Below are 21365 nucleotides of genomic sequence, written 5' to 3'. Positions count from 1 at the left end.
TCTAGATTGGTCACAGCTCCATGCATCATAATTAGGTAAACGTAGAGCCAGACATCCTGGAATGTGCAGTCAAGTGGGCTTTAGGAAGTATCACTATGAACAAAGCTAGTTAGTGGAGGTGGGAATTCCAGTTGAGCTGTTGCAAATCCTGAAAGATGATGCTGTGAAAGTGCTGCACTAAATATGCCAGCAAATTTGGAAAACTGAGCAGTGGCCACAGGACTGGAAAATGTCCATTTTCATTCCAATCCCAAAGAAAGGCAATGCCAAAGAATGCTCAAAATATCACACAATTGCACTCTTCTCACATGCTAGTGAAGTAATGCTCAAAATTATCTAAGCCAGGCTTCAACGATATGTGAACCGTGAACTTCCAGATGTTCAAGCTGGATTTAGAAAAGGCAGAAGAACCAGAAATCAGATTGCCAACATCCGCTAGATCACTGAAAAAGCAAGAGAGTTCCAGAAAACATCTATTTCTGCTTTATTGGCTATTGTAAAGCCTTTGACTGTGTGGATCACGATAAGTAAGTAAATAAGTAAGTAAAGTCATTCAGTCGTGTCTGACTCTTTGTGACCCCATGGACTGTAGCCCACCAGACTCCTCAGTCCATGGGATTCTCCAGGCAAGAGTACTGGAGTGGGTTGCCATTTCCGTCTCCAGGGGATCTTCCTGACACAGGGATCAAACCTGGGTCTCCCGCATTGGAGGCAGATGCTTTAACCACTGAGCCACCAGGGAAGCCAAATTCTTGAAGAAATGGGAATACCAGACCACCCGACCTGCCTCTTGAGAAATCTATATGCAGGTCAGGAAGCAACAGTTAGAACTGGACGTGGAACAGCAGACTGGTTCCAAATTGGGACAGGACCTGCTTATTTAATTTATAAACAGAGTACATCATAAGAAACCCTGGGCTGGATGAAGCACAAGCTGGAATCAAGATTGGTGGGGGAAATATCAATAACCTCAGACATGCAGATGACACCACCTTTATGGCAGAAATCAAAGAACTAAAGAGCCTCTTGGTGAAAATGAAAGAGGAGAGTGAAAAAGTTGGCTTAAAACTCAACATTCAGAAAACAAAGATCATGGCATCTGGTCCCATCACTTCTTGTCAAATAGATGGGGAGGCAGTGGAAACTTAATTAATTTTATTTTGGGGGGCTCCAAAATCACTGCAGATGGTGACTGCAGCCATGAAATTAAAAAATGCTTACTCCTTGGAAGGAAAGTTATGACCAACCTAGACAGCATATTAGAAAGTAGACTCATTACTTTCTAACAAAGGTCCATCTATTCAAGGCAAATAGATGGGGAAACAATGGAAACAGTGGTTGACTTTATTTTTCTGGGCTCCAAAATCACTGCAGATGGTGACAGCAGCCACGAAATTAAAAGACGCTTACTTCTTGGAAGGAAAGTTATGACCAACCTAGAAGCACATTAAAAAGCAGAGACATTACTTTGCCAACAAAGGTCCATCTAGTCAAGGCTATGGTTTTTCCAGGAGTCATGTATGGATGTGAGAATTGGACTATAAAGAAAGCTGAGTGCAGAAGAATTGATGCTTTTGAACTGTGGTGTTGGAGAAGACTCTTGAGAGTCCCTTGGACTATGAGGAGATCCAATCAGTCCATCCTAAAGGAGATCAGTCCTGGGTGTTCATTAGAGGGACTGATGTTGAAGCTGAAACTCCAATACTTGGGCCACCTGATGTGAAGAGCTGACTCATTGGAAAAGACTCTGATGCTGGGCAAGATTGAAGGCAGGAGGAGAAGGGGACGACAGAGGATGAGATGGTTGGATAGCATCACCCACTCAATGAACATGGGTTTGGGTGGACTCTGGGAGTTGGTGATAGGGAGGCCTGGCTTGCTGCGGCTCATGGGGTCGCAAAGAGTTGGACACGACTGAGTGACTGAACTGAACTGATTCAAGGATATGGTTTTTCCAGTAGTCATGTATGGATGTGAGAGATGGACTGTGAAGAAAGCTGGGTGCTGAAGAATTGATGCTTTTGAACTGTGGTATTGAAGAAGACTTTTGAGAGTCCCTTGGACTGCAAGGAGATCCAACCAGTCCATCCTAAAGGAGATCAGTCCTGAGTGTTCATTGGAAGGACTGATGTTGAAGCTAAAACTCCAATACCTTGGCCATCTGATGCGAAGAACTGACTCATTGGAAGAGACCCTGATGCTGGGAAAGATTGAAGGCAGGAGGAGAAGGGGATAACAGAGGATAGGATGGTTGGATGGCATCACAGATGCAGTGGACATGACTTTGGGTAAACTCTTGGTGTTGCTGATGCACATAGAGGCCTGGCATGCTACAGTCCATAGGGTTGCAAAGAGTTGGACACGACTGAGTGACTGAACTGAACTCAACTGAACCAAAATATTACAAGGATGTTTTAATCAACAAATTTTAATGTCAACTCTTTGCTTCTTTCCTTCTTGAATAGCCTTACCTTTGAATTCTTTTCTTTTAAGAAAGGTTTTGCAAATATACCAGTTTAAAAATATTCTGTTGATTGTTTATATTGACATGAAAATTCAATTAATAAACTAAAGTTTATACTTTCCTTGAACATGTCACAACTTATTTTTACACAGAGCAATATAAACTCCCATAATGAACTCAATATTTCAAAACTTTTGTGAAATGTCTACTTTTAAAAATAACTGTATTGTGACTTCCCTGGCTGTCCAGGGGTTCAAACTTTGCCTTCTAATGCAGGGGGTGTGGTTTCAATCCCTGTTTGGGGAACTAAGATCCCACATGCTTCATGGACAAAAAAGAAAAATACAGAAACAGAAAACAGAATTAATACTGCTACAAATTCAAGAAAGATTTTTAAAAATGGTTCATATCAAAAAATCTTAAAAATATAATTGTGAAGTATGAAGATTCATCCATATACCAGGTTTGTTTTAGAGTTTAATGCAGGTAAGAAGTTTTTCTAACTAGTATAATTCTTTTTAGTATATTCAGAAATCTGTGCAACTCATACATATATATATATGGCTTTACTATCAAGGAGGTTAAAGATAATTTTTTGGTTGAATCAGTAGTTATCCTAAGTTCAGACTTTCTGGTACAACCAAATTGCTTCTCTCTTTCCCCTTTTACATTTCTTGGCTTTTGGGCTTTTATGCTTCTATACTTGCTTCGATAATCAATTGTATCTGTGTTTTCTGTGCAGACTAGAGTAGGTGGGATTTAAATAACAAATGCTTTAGAATATCTAAAGCCATCATTTGGTATTCTTTCATATAAAAAATTTGCAAGTCTATTTATTCTTCCTAGAGCTATGGGTATTTTATATCTGAATTTTTTCCTCCTTATAGCCCACTATAGTTAGATAATACTTTCTGACAACAGTGTTCTGCATTGTTTTTGAGAACAGAAGCCCTTATGTCCACAAATGAGCTTTTGATATAGCAATACAACCTAGCTATTACAATAAAGGATTTGAATTCCTTTCCTGAACTGAAAAAAAATGTATCTCTATACTCATTCATAAAAGTAATCCTGGTGCTTTGTATAACAGACATACAGTTCAGGCAAAGTGAGTTAAATGTATTATCCAAATGTAAGAAAGGAATCCATTTACTCTTTGCTTTTGTTAGAAACAAGCGTGGAGAGTATGGGCAAAGAAGCAGCTTTAACTTATGGTTTTAATCTTAAATGTTTGAATCCCTGTAAGTTTCCCTGAGGTTAATATTTTAATGGTATCAGATCAAATTAAATAAAAAATACATAAAAGGAATGGCAGGCAATTAACAGAGCCATACAAAATCAATGATAGTTGCTTTTTAATCAGATTTCCACTCAGCTGTTTTTCACTACAAATAAATGTATTTTATAATACAAATATATAAGTGTTCGAGTTATAGGTAGAGCTGTACGATTTTAGGATATAGCTTTGTAATTTAAGGAATTTTAAAAGTTTTTTTTTTTCTTAAGGGTCTTACTCTTAATAACAGCTACATTTAGTAAAGCTATAAAAGAGTCAGAAGTAGAAAAATGAGCCTGGGGTTTTGCTAAGGTGTTGCAGAATTGAGAGACATTGAAAGGTTTTTAGGATGCAGTACTGAACAGCACAAGAAATACAGCAAGTCCCCTACATGAGAACCTTTTATTTGCCGACTTTCGAAGACATGAATGTGCATTTGAATGTCCAATCAGGTAAGTTAGTTCACGTCTGGCCTACATTGTCATATATGTACATTCTCTACAAGTGGTTGTTCTTTTGCATACTTTACTATACAGTATTGTATAGAGTACCTTAGCATAGTATCTTTATTTCAAGCCCAGGATGTCTGAAAGCGAGCTTACAGCAGCAGTGATGTAGCTGGTACTGCTAAGAAGCACCAAGCGATAATAATGGAAACAAAAGTGAAAATAATTGAGAGTGTGGAGCAAAGTGAAAAGATGGTGGTAAACATCACTCAGTCTTATAACATTGAACTCCTTGCTGTGCAACAAGAGGAGCTTTGTAATGAAGACCTGTTAGAACTGGAGGCTCACAGAAAGAATGAGACACTAGAGGAAGAAGCAGTAATTGAAGGACCAAGAGATTCATGACACAGGAAATGGCAAGGGGATTTTCTTTATTTGAAGGGGCACTGTTAACTTTTGAGACAAAGGACCCAAACATAGAACTGTACATGAAGGTTGCAGCAGCCATTCAGAATGCAATCTAGTTGGAAGAATCAATATTGTGAAAATGACTATATTACCAAAAGCAATCTGTAGATTCAAAGCAATCCCTATCAAATTACCAATGGCATTTTTCACAGAACTAGAACAAAAATTTTCAAAATTCAGATGGAACCACAAAAAACTTTGAATGGCCAAAGCAATCTTGGCTGGAGGAATCAACTTTCTTGACTTCATATACTGAGCACCGAAGAATTGATGCTTTTGAACTGTGGTGTTGCAGAAGACTCTTGAGAGTCCCTTGGACTGCAAGGAGATTCAACCAGGCCATTCTGAAGAGATCAACCCTGGGATTTCTTTGGAAGGAATGATGCTAAAGCTGAAGCTCCAGTACTTTGGCCACCTCATGCGAAGAGTTGACTCATTGGAGAAGACTTTGATGCTGGGAGGAATTGGGGGCAGGAGGAGAATGGGACAACCGAGGATGAGATGGCTGGATGGCATCACTGACTCGATGGATGCGACTCTGAGTGAATTCCGGGAGTTGGTGATGGACAGGGAGGCCTGGCGTGCTGCAATTCATGGGGTCACAAAGAGTTGGACACGACTGAGCGACTGAACTGAACTGAACTGAACAATGATATAGTCATCGAGACAGCATGCCACTGGCCACACACAGAAATATAGGCCAATAGAATAAGATAGAAAGTCCAGAGATAAACTCATAAACCTATGGGCACCTTATCTTTTACAGAGGAGTCAAGAATATACAATGGAGAAAACATAGTCTCTTCAATAAGTGGTGCTGGGAAAACTGGACAGCTATGTATAAAAGAGGAGAAGGCAATGGCAACCCACTCCAGTACTCTTGCCTGGAAAATGCCATGGACAGAGGAGTCTGGTAGGCTGCCATCCATGGGGTCGCTAAGAGTCGGGCACGACTGAGCGAATTCACTTTCACTTTTCACTTCCATGCATTGGAGAAGGAAATGGCAACCCACTCCAGTGTTCTTGCCTGGAGAGTCCCAGGGACGGCGGAGCCTGGTCGGCTGCCATCTATGGGGTCGCACAGAGTCGGACATGACTGAAGCGACTTAGCATGTATAAAAGAATAAAATTAGAACACTTCCTAATACCATGCAAAAAGATAAACTCTCAAAATGGATTAAAGACCTAAATATAAGACCAGAAACTATAAAACTCTTGGAGGAAAACATAGGCAGAACACTCTTTGACATAAATCACAGCAAAATCCTCTATCATCCACCTTCTAGAATAACGGAAATAAAAACAAAAACAAACAAGTGGGATCTTATTAAACTTAAAAGCTTTTGCATAGCAAAGGAAACCATAAATAAGTTGAAAAGACAACCCTCAGAATGGGAGAAAATAATAGCAAAAGAAAGACTGGCAAAGGATTAATCTCCAAAATATACAAGCAGCTTAATCAACTCAATACCTGAAAAACAACCCAGTCAAAAAGTTAGCAGAAGACCTAAACAGATATTTCTCCAAAGAAGACAGATAGATGGCTAATAAACACATGGAAATATATTCAACATTGCTTATTATTAGAGAAATGCAAATTATAACTATAATCATATCATCTCATACCAGTTAAATGGCCATCATCAAAAAAACTCTACAAACAATAAATGCTGGAGAGAGTGTGGAGAAAAAGGAAATTGTCTTTCACTGTTGGAGAGAGTGTAGACTGATACATCCACTATGGAGAACAGTATGGAGAGTCCTTAAAAAACTGTGAACAAAACTATCATATGACTCAGCAGTCCCACTTCTGGGCATATACCCAGAGAAAACCATTATTGAAAAAGAAACAGGTAACCCAGTGGTCACTGCAACACTATTTATAATAGCTAGGACATGGAAGCAACCTAGATGTGCATCAACAGAAGGACAAAGATGTGGTACATATATACAATGAAGTATTACTTCGCATATAAAGAAATGCATTTGCGTCCATTCTAATGAGGTGAATGAACCCAGAGCCTATTATACAGAGTGAAGTAAGTCAGAAAAACAAGTACACAATATTAATGCATATATGAAATCTAGAAAGGTGGTACAGATGAATCTACTTGCAGGGCAGCATAGAGACACAGACATAAACAACAGACTTGTGGACACAGTGGGGGAAGAAGAGGGTGGGACGAATTGAGAGAGTAGTATGGAAACAATTATATTACCATGTGTAAAATAGGTAGCCAGTGGGAATTTGCTGTATGACTCAAGGAGCTCAAACTGGTGCTCTGTGACAACCTAGAGGGGTGGCATGGGGTGGGAGGTAGGAGAGCAATTAAGGAGAGAGGGGACATATATATACCTATGGCTGATTCACGTTGATGTATGGCAGAAGCCAACACAATATGGTAAAGCAATTATTCTCCAATTAAAAGTAAACACATTTTTTATTCTCTATCACCCACCTCCCAGAATACTGGAAATAAAAGCAAAAATAAACAAATGGGACCTAATTAAAATTAAAAGCTTCTGCACAACAAAGGAAACTATAAGCAAGGTGAAAAGACAGCCTTCAGAATGGGAGAAAATAATAGCAAATGAAGCAACTGACAAACAACTAATCTCGAAAATATACAAGCAACTCCTGCAGCTCAATTCCAGAAAAATAAATGACCCAATCAAAAAATGGGCCAAAGAACTAAATAGACATTTCTCCAAAGGAGACATACAGATGGCTAACAAACACATGAAAAGATGCTCAACATCACTCATTATCAGAGAAATGCAAATCAAAACCACAATGAGGTTCCATTTCATGCCAGTCAGAATGGCTGCAATCCAAAAGTCTACAAGCAATAAATGCTGGAGAAGGTGTGTGGAAAAGGGAACCCTCTTACACCGTTGGTGGGAATGCAAACTAGTACAGCCACTATGGAGAACAATGTGGAGATTCCTTAAAAACCTGGAAATAGAACTGCCTTATGTCCCAGCAATCCCAGTGCTGGGCATACACACCGAGGAAACCAGAATTGAAGGAGACATGTGTACCCCAATGTTCATCGCAGCACTGTTTATAATAGCCAGGACATGGAAGCAACCTAGATGTCCATCAACAGATGAATGGATAAGAAAGCCATGGTACATATACACAATGGAGTATTACTCAGCCATTAAAAAGAATACATTTGAATTAATTCTAATAAGGTGGATGAAACTGGAGCTGATTATACAGAGTGAAGTAAGCCAGAAAGAAAAACACCAATACAGTATACTACACATATATATGGAATTAAGAAAGATGGTAACGATAACCCTGTATGCAAGACAGCAAAAGAGACACAGATGTATAGAACAGTCTTTTGGACTCTGTGGGAGAGGGAGAGGGTGGGATGATTTGGGAGAATGGCATTGAAACATGTATAATATCATATAAGAAATGAATCGCCAGTCTAGGTTCATTGCAGGGTGCAGTATGCTTGGGGCTGGTGCACTGGGATGACCCGGAGGGATGGTGTTGGGGGGGGGGAGGTGGGAGGGAGGTTCGGGATTGGGAACAGGTGTACACCTGTGGCAGATGAATGTTGACGTATGGCAAAACCAATACAATACTGTAAAGTAAAAAATAATAATAATAATAAATTTTTTAAAAAAGTAAATACATTTTTTAAAAAAAGAATACAACCCAGGCTACCATGTCATTTATGATGAGAAGGAAAAGAGCTACTAACCAGACATCATTGGTTTGTTTTTTCAAGAGTGTAGAAAGAATCTAATCCAACCAGGAATGAGAACCTGTGCCGTTAATGTCAGGCATAGGTGAAATTGCAGTTTGCCCTCCATCTCCTATTGCTGACGACCTTTCAGTTCTACCATCTCTCACCTTCTTCCCCTTCTCCAGTCAGTAACTCTTCTTGCCTGTTCACTGGATGTCAGCCCCTGTATGCTATCTGTTGGATTGTGCTACTGTCATTTTCAAGGTACTGTGCTGTAAGATTAAATATGTTTTCTTTATGTTTTTGTGTTTGTTTTTTATGTATCGCTTGTGTGAAAAGCATAATGAACCAATTATAGTGCAGTACTACACAGCCAGCCTTGTTGGTTGGATATCTAGGCTAACTTTGTTGGATTTAAGGACACATCAGACTTAAGAATGCACTTTCAGAATGGTACTTGTTCACATGCAGGGGACTTATTGTAATGAACATGATGTGATACAGACACTAAAAGGAGGGACAAGCTAAAAATATCTGTCAACTCCTTCTAAAGGAGATCAGTCCTGGGTGTTCTTTGGAGGAAATGATACTAAAGCTGAAACTCCAGTACTTTGGCCACCTCATGTGAAGAGTTAACTGATTGGAAAAGACTCTGATGCTGGGAGGGATTAGGGGCAGGAGGAGAAGGGGACGACAGAGGATAAGATGGCTGGATGGCATCACCGACTCAATGGACGTGAGTTTGAGTGAACTCCAGGCGTTGGTGATGGACAGGGAGGCCTGGCGTGCTGCGATTCATGGGGTGGCAAAGAGTTGGACACGACTGAGCGACTGAACTGAACTGAACTGAACTGAGACATTACTTTTTACTTTAAATAAAATCACAGTTTACTTTATAATACAGGGAAGCACAGAGACAACAAATCTGAATTATGATGTGTTAGATATCAAGATAATGTTAAGCTTGGAAATGAAGGATGGGTGGAAGAAAGAAGGGAACACAAAAGACACCTTGAGCTTCTGCTAGGTTGTTCCTTGGTCTGCATGTTGCTTACATGCATGTATTCACTTTGTGAATATTCACTGAGCTATACTCATGATTTGTGCACTGTCCTGAATTTAAAACTTAGTAAAAATTTACATGAAAGTGAAGAGAAAAAAAGATAGGAACTGTTGAATAAATATTTAAAAGTTATGTCTTCCTTTGCTTTTTCAAAAAAGCCGTCTCAGCTCTTTGTTACTACTCAGTCTATTACAACATCTAGTACCCTTCACACATTTCCAAGATTCAGCTCTACAAGATTGTCAAAGACAGGATCACCAACTCTAAAGTCCTTTTTCAATCTTTATCTCCTATAGTGGCTCTGGCCCCTTGATTCTTTGACTGTTCTTTACCTTAAATTCTTTCTGTAAATTAGGATATCTTGAAATTTTTTCCCCCTAATTTGTCTTTTGTGACACCACACTCTCCTGGTTCTTATTCAATTATTGACTTGTTTCTTCTCAGCCCTTTTCACTAGATTTTCTTCTAACAGTTCCTTAAATATTTATGCTCCTCTGTTTTCCATCTTCAGCATTTTCTCTTTGCTATACATTTTTTGGGGGTGTTAGTTCTAGAAGGTCTTGTAGGTCTTCATTAGAACCACTCAGCTTCAGCTTCTTCAGCTTTACTGGTTGGGGCATAGACTTGGATTACTGTGATATTGAATGGTTTGCCTTTGAAACAAACAGAGATCATTCTGTCATTTTTGACATTGCATCCAAGTACTGCATTTCAGACTCTTCTGTTGACTATGATGGCTACTCCATTTCTTCTGAGGGATTCCTGCCCGCAGTAGTAGATATAATGGTCATCTGAGTTAAATTCACCCATTCCAGTCCATTTTAGTTTTCTGATTCCTAAAATGTTGATGTTTACTCTTGCCATCTCCTGTTTGGCCACTTTCAATTTGCCTTGATTCATGGACCTAACATACCAGGTTCCTGTGCAATATTGCTCTTTATAGCATCGGACTCTACTTCCATCACCAGTCACATCCACAACTGGGTGTTGTTTTTGCTTTGGCTCCATCCCTTCATTCTTTCTGGAGTTATTTCTCCACTGATCTCCCATAGCATATTGGGCACCTACTGACCTGGGGAGTTCATCTTTCAGTGTCTTATTTTTTTGCCTTTTCATATTGTTCATGCAGTTCTCAAGGCAAGAATACTGAAGTGGTTTGCCATCCCTTCTCCAGTGGACCATATTTTGTCAGAACTCTCCACCATGACTTGTCTGTCTTAGGTGACCCTACACAGCATGGCTCATAGTTTCACTGAGTTAGACAAGGCTGTGGTCCATGTGATTAGATTGGTTAGTTTCCCATGATTGTGGTTTTCAGTCTGTCTGCCCTGTGATGGAGAAGGATAAGAGGCTTATGGAATCTTCCTGATGGGAGAGACTGACTGAGGGGAAAACTGGGTCTTGTTCTGATGAATGGGGGGCCATGCTCAGTAAATATTTAATCCAATTTTCTGTTAATGAGTGGTGCTGTGTTCTCTCCCTGTCATTTACTTGGAGCCAAACTATGGTGGAGGTAATTAAGATAATGGCGACTTCCTTCAAAAGGTCCCATGCATGCCCTGCTACACTCAATGCCCCCAGCGCTGCAGCAGGCCACCACCGACCCATGCCTCCACCGGAGTCTCCTGGATGCTTACTGGCAAGTTTGGGTCAGTTTCTTGTGGGGCCACTGCTCCTTTCTCCTGGGTTCTGGTGCACACAAGGTTCTGTTTGTCCCCACCAAGAGTCTGTTTCCCCAGTCCTGTGTAAGGTCTGGTGGCTCTATGGTGCAGTTAATGGTGACCTCCTCCAAGAGGGCTTATGCCATGCCCAAGTCTGCTGCACCCAGAGCCCCTGGCCCTGCAGCAGGCCACTGCTGACCCATACCTCCACAGGAGACACGCAGACACAGTTCTATCTCAGTCTCTGTGGGGTCCCTGTGTCCTGGGGTTCACAAGGTTTGTTTGAGCCCTCTGAGCATTTCTGGCGGGTATGGGGTTTGATTCTAAACGTGATTTCACCCCTCCTGCCATCTTGCTGGGGCTTCTTCTTTGCTCTGGGATGCTGGTTATTTCCTCACAGTTGCTCCAGCACCATGCAGCCACCACTTCAGCACCTACCGTCTGGCTGGGGCTTCTCTGCCCTTGAACGTAGGTTATCTTCTTAGAACCCCTCCAGCACTATGCAGCTGTCACTCTAGTGCCTACCATTTTTCATTGAACATTAGCACAGAAAAAAAGGTTCAAAATTGTCATTTCCAAAGCCCACTCACAATGCAAAAAAGGCAAAACTAAAAAAAGATATCCTTTTCATTATAGGGGACTAGAATGCAAAAGTAGGAAGTCAAGAATTACCTGCAGTAACAGGCAAATTTGGCCTTGGAGTACAGAATGAAGCAGGGCAAAGGCAGATAGAGTTTGCCAAGAGAATGCGCTGTCCATGGCAAACACACTCTTCCAACAATACAAGAAAAGACTCTACACATGGATATCACCAGATGGTCAACACCAAAATCAGATTGATTATATTCTTTGCAGCCAAAGATGGAGAAGCACTACAAAGTCAGAAAAAACAAGACTGGGAGCTGACAGTGGCTCAGACCATGAACTCCTTATTGGCAAATTCAGAAATTTGAATTTGAATTCAAATTCAACTCTTAAACTGAAGAAAGTAGGGAAAACCATTAGACCATACAGTTATGATCTAAATTAAATCCCTTATGATTATACAGTGAAAGTGACAAATAGATACAAGGGATTAGATCTGATAGACCGAGTGCCTGAAGAACTATGGATGGAGGTTCATGACATTGTATAGGAGGCAGTGATCAAGACCATCCCCAAGAAAAACAAATGCAAGAAGGCAAAATGGTTGTCTGAGGAGGCCTTACAAAGAGCTGTGAAAAGAAGACAAAGGTGAAAGGCAAAGGAGAAAAGGAAAGATATATCCATTTGAATGCAGAGTTCCAAAGAACAGCAAGGAGAGATAAGAAAGCCTCCCTAAGTGATCAGTGCAATGAAATAGAAGAAAACAATAGAATGGGGAAGACTAGAGATCTTTTCAAGAAAATTAGAGATACCAAGGGAACATTTCATGCAAAGATGGGCTCAATGAAAGACAGAAATCATATGGACCTAATAGAAGCAGAAGATATTAAGAAGAGGTGGCAAGAATACACAGAAGAACTATACAAAAAAGATCTTCATGACCCAGATAATCGTGATGTTGTGATCACTCACCTAGAGCCCAACATCCTGGAAGGCAAAGTCAAGGGGCCTTAGGAAGCATCACTATGAACAAAGCTAGTGGAGGTGAAGGAATTCCAGTTGAGCTGTTTCAAATCCTAAAAGATGATGCTGTGAAAGTGCTGAACTCAATAATCCAGCAAATTTGGAAAACTCAGCAGTGGCCACAGGTCTGGAAAAGGTCTGTTTTCATTCCAATCCCAAAGAAAGGCAATGCAAAAGAGTGCTCAAACTACTACACAATTGCACTCATCTCACATGCTAGCAAAGGAATGCTCAAAATTCTCCAAGCCAAGCTTCAACAGTAAATGAACTGTGAACTTCCAGATGTTCAAGCTAGATTTAGAAAAGGCAGAGGAACCAGAGCTCAAACTGCCAAAATCTGTTGGATCATTGAAAAAGCACGAGTGTTCCAGAAAAATATCTACTTCTGCTTTATTGACTATATATTTATTGTCATTTATTGACGAATGCCAAAGCCTTTGACTGTGTGGACCACAGCAAACTGTGGGAAATTCTTCAAGAGATGGGAATAACAGACCACCTGACCTGCTTCTTGAGAAATCTGTATGCAGGTCAGGAAGCAACAGTTAGAACTGGACATGGAACAACAGACTGGCTCCAAATAGGGAAAGGAGTATGTCGAGGCTGTATATTGTCACCCTGCTTTTTTAACTTATATGCAGGATACGTCATGAGAAATGCTGGGCTGGATGAAGCACAAGCTGGAAACAAGATTGCTGGGAGAAATATCAATAACCTCAGATATGCAGATGACACCACCCTTTTGCCAGAAAGTGAAGAAGAACTATAGAGCCTCTTGATGAAAGTGTGGCTTAAAACTCAACATTCAGAAAGCTAAGATCATGGCATCTGGTCCCATGATCAGGGACCAGATTATTAAAAAGCAGAGACATTCCTTTGCCAACAAAGGTCCATCTAGTCAAGGCCAAGTGTTTTATTTAATTCAGTGTTGAACTGCCTTTGATGCTTCTCTTGATTCTTCTATATTATTATTTTCCCTCTCTTTTTGGTGTTATCTCTCTTATTGTTTATTTGAGACATTTCCCATTGGCTAGAGACTTATATTTGAAAACATTTTAATTAAGAATATTTGGAAAAAAAAAAAGAATATTTGGGTCATATACCTTCTGAGTCTCTGCACATATAAGAATGTCTTTCTATTGATTTCATATGTAAAGAACAATTTAGTTGCATTTTGGGGGGTTAACAAAACTTTATTTCAAAAGGATACAATGTTTTCTTTCCTTTAAATTTATATTCAGGCCCAAGGGTGATCTGAGTTTTACTGCTTTAAAGGCCATCTGTGTTAACTGACTGCCATGGTGTAGAATATTCTTTTCCTTTGAAATTAAAAATTTCATCCTAATGTATCTACGTATTAGTACTTTTATATTAATTTAGCACAATTCAGTTATTGAACTATTTTCATTACAAGTGAACATGTTTCTTCAGCTTTAGAAAGCTTATTTTTTCTATTACAATATTGGTTAAATTGAGAAGAGCACAGATCTATATTTATTCATAAAAAAGGGGAAAATGGAGAAAGGTAAAAAGGGTATTGGATCCAGAAGTGTTTGTAGGTTATTTCTAATTATCTAGTAATAGATAATTACAAATGATAAATTTAAATTATTTTAGAATACAGAAAAAGATGACAGCTTTCATTTTATAAAGCAAGTATAATCTTTGTCCAGTAGCAAAACTGGACAAAGATACCATATACAAGTGCAGAACTCTTTCATAGATATAATGCAAAAAAAAAAAAAGCTAAATAAAATAGAGTTTTTAACTAAATTTTATGATATATTAAAAATAAGTAGGTTTTATTTCAAACCAATGAGTAGGACACAATTTAGTGATAACAAGTGATATAATTCATCACATTAAAAGAAATTTATATTTATATATCATTACTACTCTTTGTAGTAATGATCACCTTCATAAATTGGATTGGATAGTTATTCACTTGGCATCGCTTCTCTACCCTTTTGTTGTAGAGAAGAAGTCACAGGCTACAACTCCTAGTCAGAAGTTGCCGATAAGACGCACTGACATGAGATTTTTAGGATTCAAGAGGAGAGACCCTTATCTCTGAGGTGGTTGTAAACATGGGATTTGTGAACCACCTACTCTGAGGTCAGACTGAGATTTTCAGGTTTTAACTCCTTGACCTTTGTTTCTGTAGTTCTTCCACAAGATGTATAAATCCATAATTCCCACATTAAACTCTAAGTATATGGATTACTTGAAATGCCAAGTTCAGACTGATACAATACAGAAATTATATTTGATAAGCTTTAAAATCCAATCCTTAATAAAAAATAAATCCATACCTTTAAATCATGACAATTTCTTGTGTTCTAGAATGTTTAATGGTAAAATATTAGAGGTATTCCAGTAAAAATGAAAACCAGTGCATGCTGCACGCTTACACCACTCTTCTTTACTGACATATATCCATGCACAACAAAGTGTGGTTACGGGATAGGAGGAGAACAAAAAGTTCATCATTGTTGAATGTGACTCTTTTTACTCTGCAAAGCTCAGATAAATTAATGCTAAAATCATAGAAATTGATGGGTTTATTTTCCATGCCAGCAATAACAATCATTATTCAGTTAGGAAAGATGGTGATGAAATTTTATAATCATTATATGTATAAAACTTAACAATAGTAGAAAATGCTTAAAGAAGTCAATAGAACTTTTCTTAAACAAATTTTGAATCAATGAAAAGACATACCTCATTCTTGGATGTTGAAGATTCAATATTATGAAAATATCCAGTCCCTTCAAACTAATTTATACACTTAATGTGATTTAAATAAGATTTTAATGAAAATGTTTTTAAAATTTAGTAAAATTCTTATAAACTTTTCTCAGAAAGAATCATGAGCAAGATTTATTTATTAATGAGAGAACAATATACAGATATTCCACTGACTAAACATTAGAGCAAATTATAAAATTATAATAATTAAAACTGTGATATGGTGACATATCACCATAGATATAGATCAGTAAGAATGTAATAAAAATATATAAAGAAAATCTAATATACATGGGAATAATAACAAAGTTGTGTTTTTAAATTTTTCTGTTGCCTCCTCCTCTGGTTGTATTTTAATTTTTTATTAGATAACTCCAATCCTCAATCTATTACCAACTTCTTGGAATTTGACATCATGAGAGCCTTGAATAAAATGTTTAAGTGCTTTTCATCTAATAAAATGAGCTTTTTAAAATAGCCTTTGTTTTCAGGCTTATAGAAATATTGGAGATTGGAAGACTTATCTTCCAATACATTATTGGACTTATCTTCCAACATATGTTAAGATGTCAATACTACACAAAGGGATCAATAATTGATCCAATGCAATCAAGGTCCTATCAAAAAATCCCAAAGACTTTTTCTGGCAAAACTAGAAAAACCTATCTTGAAATTCATATAAAATCTCAAGGGACTCTAAGTGTCCAAAACAATTTTGAAAAAGATCAAAGTTAAATGTCTCATACTTCTTGATTCCAAAGCTTACTATAAAGTTATAGTAATTAAAACTGCATGGTGCTTCCTCAAAAAATTAAAAATAGAATTGTCATATGATCCAGTAATTCTGCTTCTGAATATACACCCAAAAGAATGGAAAGAGCTACCTGAAGAGAGATTTATACATTCATGTTCACGGCAGCTTACTCACAATAGCTAAATTGTGGAAATAACCCAAGAGCCAAAGACAGCTCACACTCACACACACACACACGTATTTTTCAGACTTAAAAAAGAAAATTCTGAGACATGCTAAAGCATGTATGTGAAATAGAACCAGTCACAAAGAAACAAATAGTTAATTTCAAGTAATCGAATTCATAGAGAGAGAAAGTAAAGTGGTGGTTTCTAGGTGCTAGGGAGAGAAGGGAATGAAGATTTTTTGTTAACTGGTATGGGGTAGCAAGATGAAGGGTTCTGGAGACGGTGGTGATGGGCACACAACAATGTGAATGTATATAATGTCACTGAATACACTTAGAAGTGGGTAAGATGGTAAATTTTATGAGTATTTTGTTACAAATAATTAACTGATTACATACACAAATAAAGGTATATTGGAGAGATTATCTCTGAAAGGGAAGAACAGAGATTTTTTTTTTTTCTGTTTTCTGATCCTTGGATAATAATTATAATCTCATTTCCTGGTACCACCTTTTTTCCCTTTAGTGGAATACCAGCCAAAATCACAACCTTCTCCACTTGCAGAAATCTTGTCACTATTTGACATCTCCACTCCTTTCTTGCTTTCCAGCAAGTTGAACTCAGAGAACTTCTTAAATTAGAAACCATCCTTCCCCTTAGAGGGTTCACATTCCTGTATTGATACATAAACAAGAGAAGGGGTGATGACAGAACAATGTGGTGGTGTCAGTTTCTGAAGTTCACCTAAAGTCCTGATGGTGTTGAACTCAAGAGGGCTTCCTATAGTACTTCAGACCATCTTGGGGACCAAGAGAAGTGGTATTAAAAGTAGCATAAAGCATAAAAGTTCTAATTTGATAAGATATTTACTAAGAAATATCATGCACAATAGCCTACTAAGATGAAAGGCTTATTTTTGTTCTAAATAATTAAATGATTATGAGGGCAGAGTGGAGAGAAAATGATTAAAATGTAGAATACTAAGTGGTTTACACAGAAAAAATTTCAAGCTCTAAGTCCACAGGAATGGGCAAAAGTTATCTGATAAACAAGTATTTAAAGGGTCAAGATGAAAGGTAGGATTATTAAAATTCAGTTAAATGAGAAAATTTAATAATGGATTCTTTTTTTTTTAAGTGGCCAAGAAAAGAGTCTATTCTACTTATGATATCATTTGTTTAATTTGAGTAGAAAAACTAACAGATGAACTCAAGGCAACTCCAAAACTTCCTATATGATTGATTGAAAAACTTGCCACAAAGCAGATGCTTTAACTGGAAAAGTTTCTTTCATAGCTTCGTCTCTGGGTTTTGTAACTGTCAACCAAATTAGGGAAAAATATTAAAATGTGTTTGAGCAACTGTTCCTCCATCACAGCCTTTTAGGTTAATATAAGAAACATGTTTGAAAATATTAAAGAAGTTATATATTTTTTGTTTTTTTTAACAAGATTGTTATTGATTCATTTAAATGTTCTATCATATATTTTTCTATTAAAAAATAAAAAATACATAGAGTACGGTTCTTGCATGGGTGAAAAGTTCCAGCTCTTTTCTTTTCATTAAGCAGAAATTCACCACCTGCTAAAATTAGGATATTTTTAATTTTTTAAACAATAATAAATTTTTATGAATCTTATTTTCCTCAGTGGTGAGAGAACACCTTGCCTTTCCTTCCATTTGACATGATGATATAATTCAAGCCTGTTAACCTGAGAGTAAAATAAACTCCTCTTAGACTTCCACATTTTAAACTTTCAAAGCATTCCAATAAAAAAGTTTGTTGTTGGAGAAGACTTTTGAGGGTAATCAAAAATAATTAGTTCTTCATCTGAATTAATTTGGAAAAAAGAGAAACATTTAGCTTCACAGAGATTTGACTAAGATATCCTGTTGAAGATTTTTGGTGGATGTATCTATTTCTTTCTCAAACCTATTTCTTCTGGGACCTATCTTTCAATGTCATCAACCTTCTGCTTGGGCTCACAACCTCAAACTATGCTCTCTTTTCACTTCACCCACATCCACTTAGTTTTGACTTTTATGTACGTTTGTCGGCCTTCTTTTCAATCTCAAAATCCACATGATATTGAAATAACCTTTTGACTCAACTCCCAACCTTTCAGTTCAGTTCAGTTCATTTCAGTTGGTCAATTGTGACTGACTCTTTGTGACCCCATGGACAGCAGCACACCAGGCCTCCTTGTCCTTCACCAGCTCCCAGAGTTTACTGAAACTCACATCCATTGAGTCCAATGGTTGCCATGCAACCAACTCATCCACTGTTGTCCCCTTCTCCTCCTGCCTTCAATGTTTCCCAGCATCAAGGTCCCTTCCAATGAATCAGTTCTTTGCATCAAGTGTCCAAAGTATTGGAGTTTCAGCTTCAGCATCAGTCCTTCCAATGAATATTCAGGACTGATTTCCTATAGAATGGACTGGTTGGATCTCCGTGCAGTCCAAGGGACTCTCAAGAGTTTTCTCCAACATGACAGTTCAAAAGCATCAATTCTTTGGCACTCAGCTTTCATTTTTTGGGAAAGTAATGTCTCTGCTTTTTAATATGCTGTCTAGGTTGGTCCTAACCTTCCTTCTGAGGAGTAAGTGTCTTTTAATTTCATGGCTGTAATCACCATCTGCAGTGATTTTGGAGCCCCCCGAAATAAACCTGTAACAGTTTTCATTGCTTTCCCATCTATTTGCATGAAGTGATGGGACGATCTAAGATGCCATGTTCTTAGTTTTCTGAATGTTGAGTTTTAAGCTAATTTTTTCACTCCCCTCTTTCACTTTCATCAGGAGGCTCTTTAGTTCTTCTTCGCTTTCTGCCATAAGAGTGGTGTCATCTGCATATCTGAGGTTATTGATATTTCTCCTGGCAATCTTGGTGCCAGCTTGTGCTTCATCCAGCGCAGCATTTCTCATGATGTACTCTGCATATAAGTTAAATGAGCAGGCTGACAATATACATCCTTGACATACTCCTTTCTGTATTTGGAACCAGTCTGCTGTTTCATGTCCAGTTCTAACTGTTGCTTCCTGACCTGCATACAGATTTCTCAACAGGCAGGTCAGGTGGTCTGGTATTCCATTCTCTCACAGAATTTTCCACAGTTTATTGTGACCAACACAGTCAAAGGCTTTGGCATAGTCAATAAAGCAGAAGTAGATATTTTTCTGGAAATTCTTGTTTTTCCAATGATCCAATGGATATTGGCAATGTGATCTCTGGTTCATGTGTAGAGTCTTCTCTTGTGTTGTTGGAAGAGGGTGTTTGCTATGACCAGTGCATTTTCTTGGCAAAACTCTATTAGTCTTTGCCCTGCTTCATTCCGCATTCCAAGGCCAAATTGGCCTGTTACTCCAGGTGTTTCTTGACTTCCTACTTTTGCATTCCAGTCCTCTATAATGAAAAGGACATTGTTTTTGGGTGTTACTTCTAAAAGATCTTGTAGGTCTTCATAAAACCGTTCAAGTTGAGCTTCTTCAGCGTTACTGGTTGGGGCATAGACTTGGGTAACTGTGATATTGAATAGTTTGCCTTGGAGACGAACAGAGATCATTCTGTCGTTTTTGAGATTGCATCCAGGTACTGCATTTCAAACTCTTTTGTTGACCATGATGGCTACTCCATTTCTTCTGAGGGATTCCTGCCCGCAGTAGTAGATACAATGGTCATCTGAGGTAAATTCACCCATTCCAGTCCATTTTGGTTCGCTGATTCCTAGAATGTCAACATTCACCCTTGGCATCTCTTGTTTGACCACTTCCAATTTGCCCTGATTCATGGACCTGACATTCCAGGTTCCTATGCAATATTGCTCTTTACAGCATCGGATCTTGCTTCTATCACCAGTCACATCCACAGCTGGGTATTGTTTTCGCTTTGGCTCCATCCCTTCATTCTTTCTGGTGTTATTTCTCCACTGATCTCCAGTAGCATATTGGGCACCTACTGACCTGGGGAGATCCTCTTTCAGTATCCTACCATTTTGCCTTTTCATACTGTTCACGGAGTTCTCAAGGCAAGAATACTGAAGTGGCTTGCCATGGACATCACCAGATGGTCAACACCGGAATCAGATTGATTATATTCTTTGCAGCCAAAGATGGAGAACCTCTATACAATCAACAAAAACAAGACCGGGAGCTGACTGTGGCTCAGATCATGAACTCCTTATTGCCAAATTCAGACTTAAATTGAAGAAAGTAGGGAAAACCACTAGACCATTCAGGTATGACCTAAATCAAATCCCTTATGATTATACAGTGGATGTGACAAGCAGATTTAAGGGCCTAGATCTGATAGATAGAGTGCCTGATGAACTATGGAATGAGGTTCGTGACATTGTACAGGAGACAGGAATCAAGACCATCCCCATGGAAAAGAAATGCAAAAAAGCAAAATGGCTCTCTAGGGAGGCCTTACAAATAGCTGTGAAAAGAAGAGAGGTGAAAAGCAAAAGAGAAAAGGAAAGATATAAGCATCTGAAAGCAGAGTTCCAAAGAATAGCAAGAAGAGATAAGAATGCCTTCTTCAGCAATCAATGCAAAGAACTAGAGGAAAACAACAGAATGGGAAAGACTAGAGATCTCTTCAAGAAAATTAGAGATACCAATGGAACATTTCATGCAAAGATGGGCTCAATAAAGGACAGAAATGGTCTGGACCTAACAGAAGCAGAAGATACTAAGAAGAGGTGGCAAAAATGCACAGAAGAACTGTGCAAAAAAGATCTTCATGACCAAGATAATAATGATGATGTGATCCCTAATCTAGAGCCAGATATCTTGGAATATGAAGTCCAGTGGGCCTTAGAAAACATCACTATGAACAAAGCTAGCGGAGGTGATGGAATTCCAGTTGAGCAATTTCAAATCCTGAAAGATGATGCTGTGAAAGTGCTGCACTCAATATGCCAGCAAATTTGGAAAACTCAGCAGTGGCCACAGGACTGGAAAAGGTCAGTTTTCATTCCAATCCCAAAGAAAGGCAATGCCAAA

The sequence above is a fragment of the Ovis aries genome, chromosome 3, assembly GCF_016772045.2.
Source record: "Ovis aries strain OAR_USU_Benz2616 breed Rambouillet chromosome 3, ARS-UI_Ramb_v3.0, whole genome shotgun sequence".
Lineage (NCBI taxonomy): Eukaryota > Metazoa > Chordata > Mammalia > Artiodactyla > Bovidae > Ovis > Ovis aries.
This window is presented reverse-complemented; position numbering follows the sequence as displayed.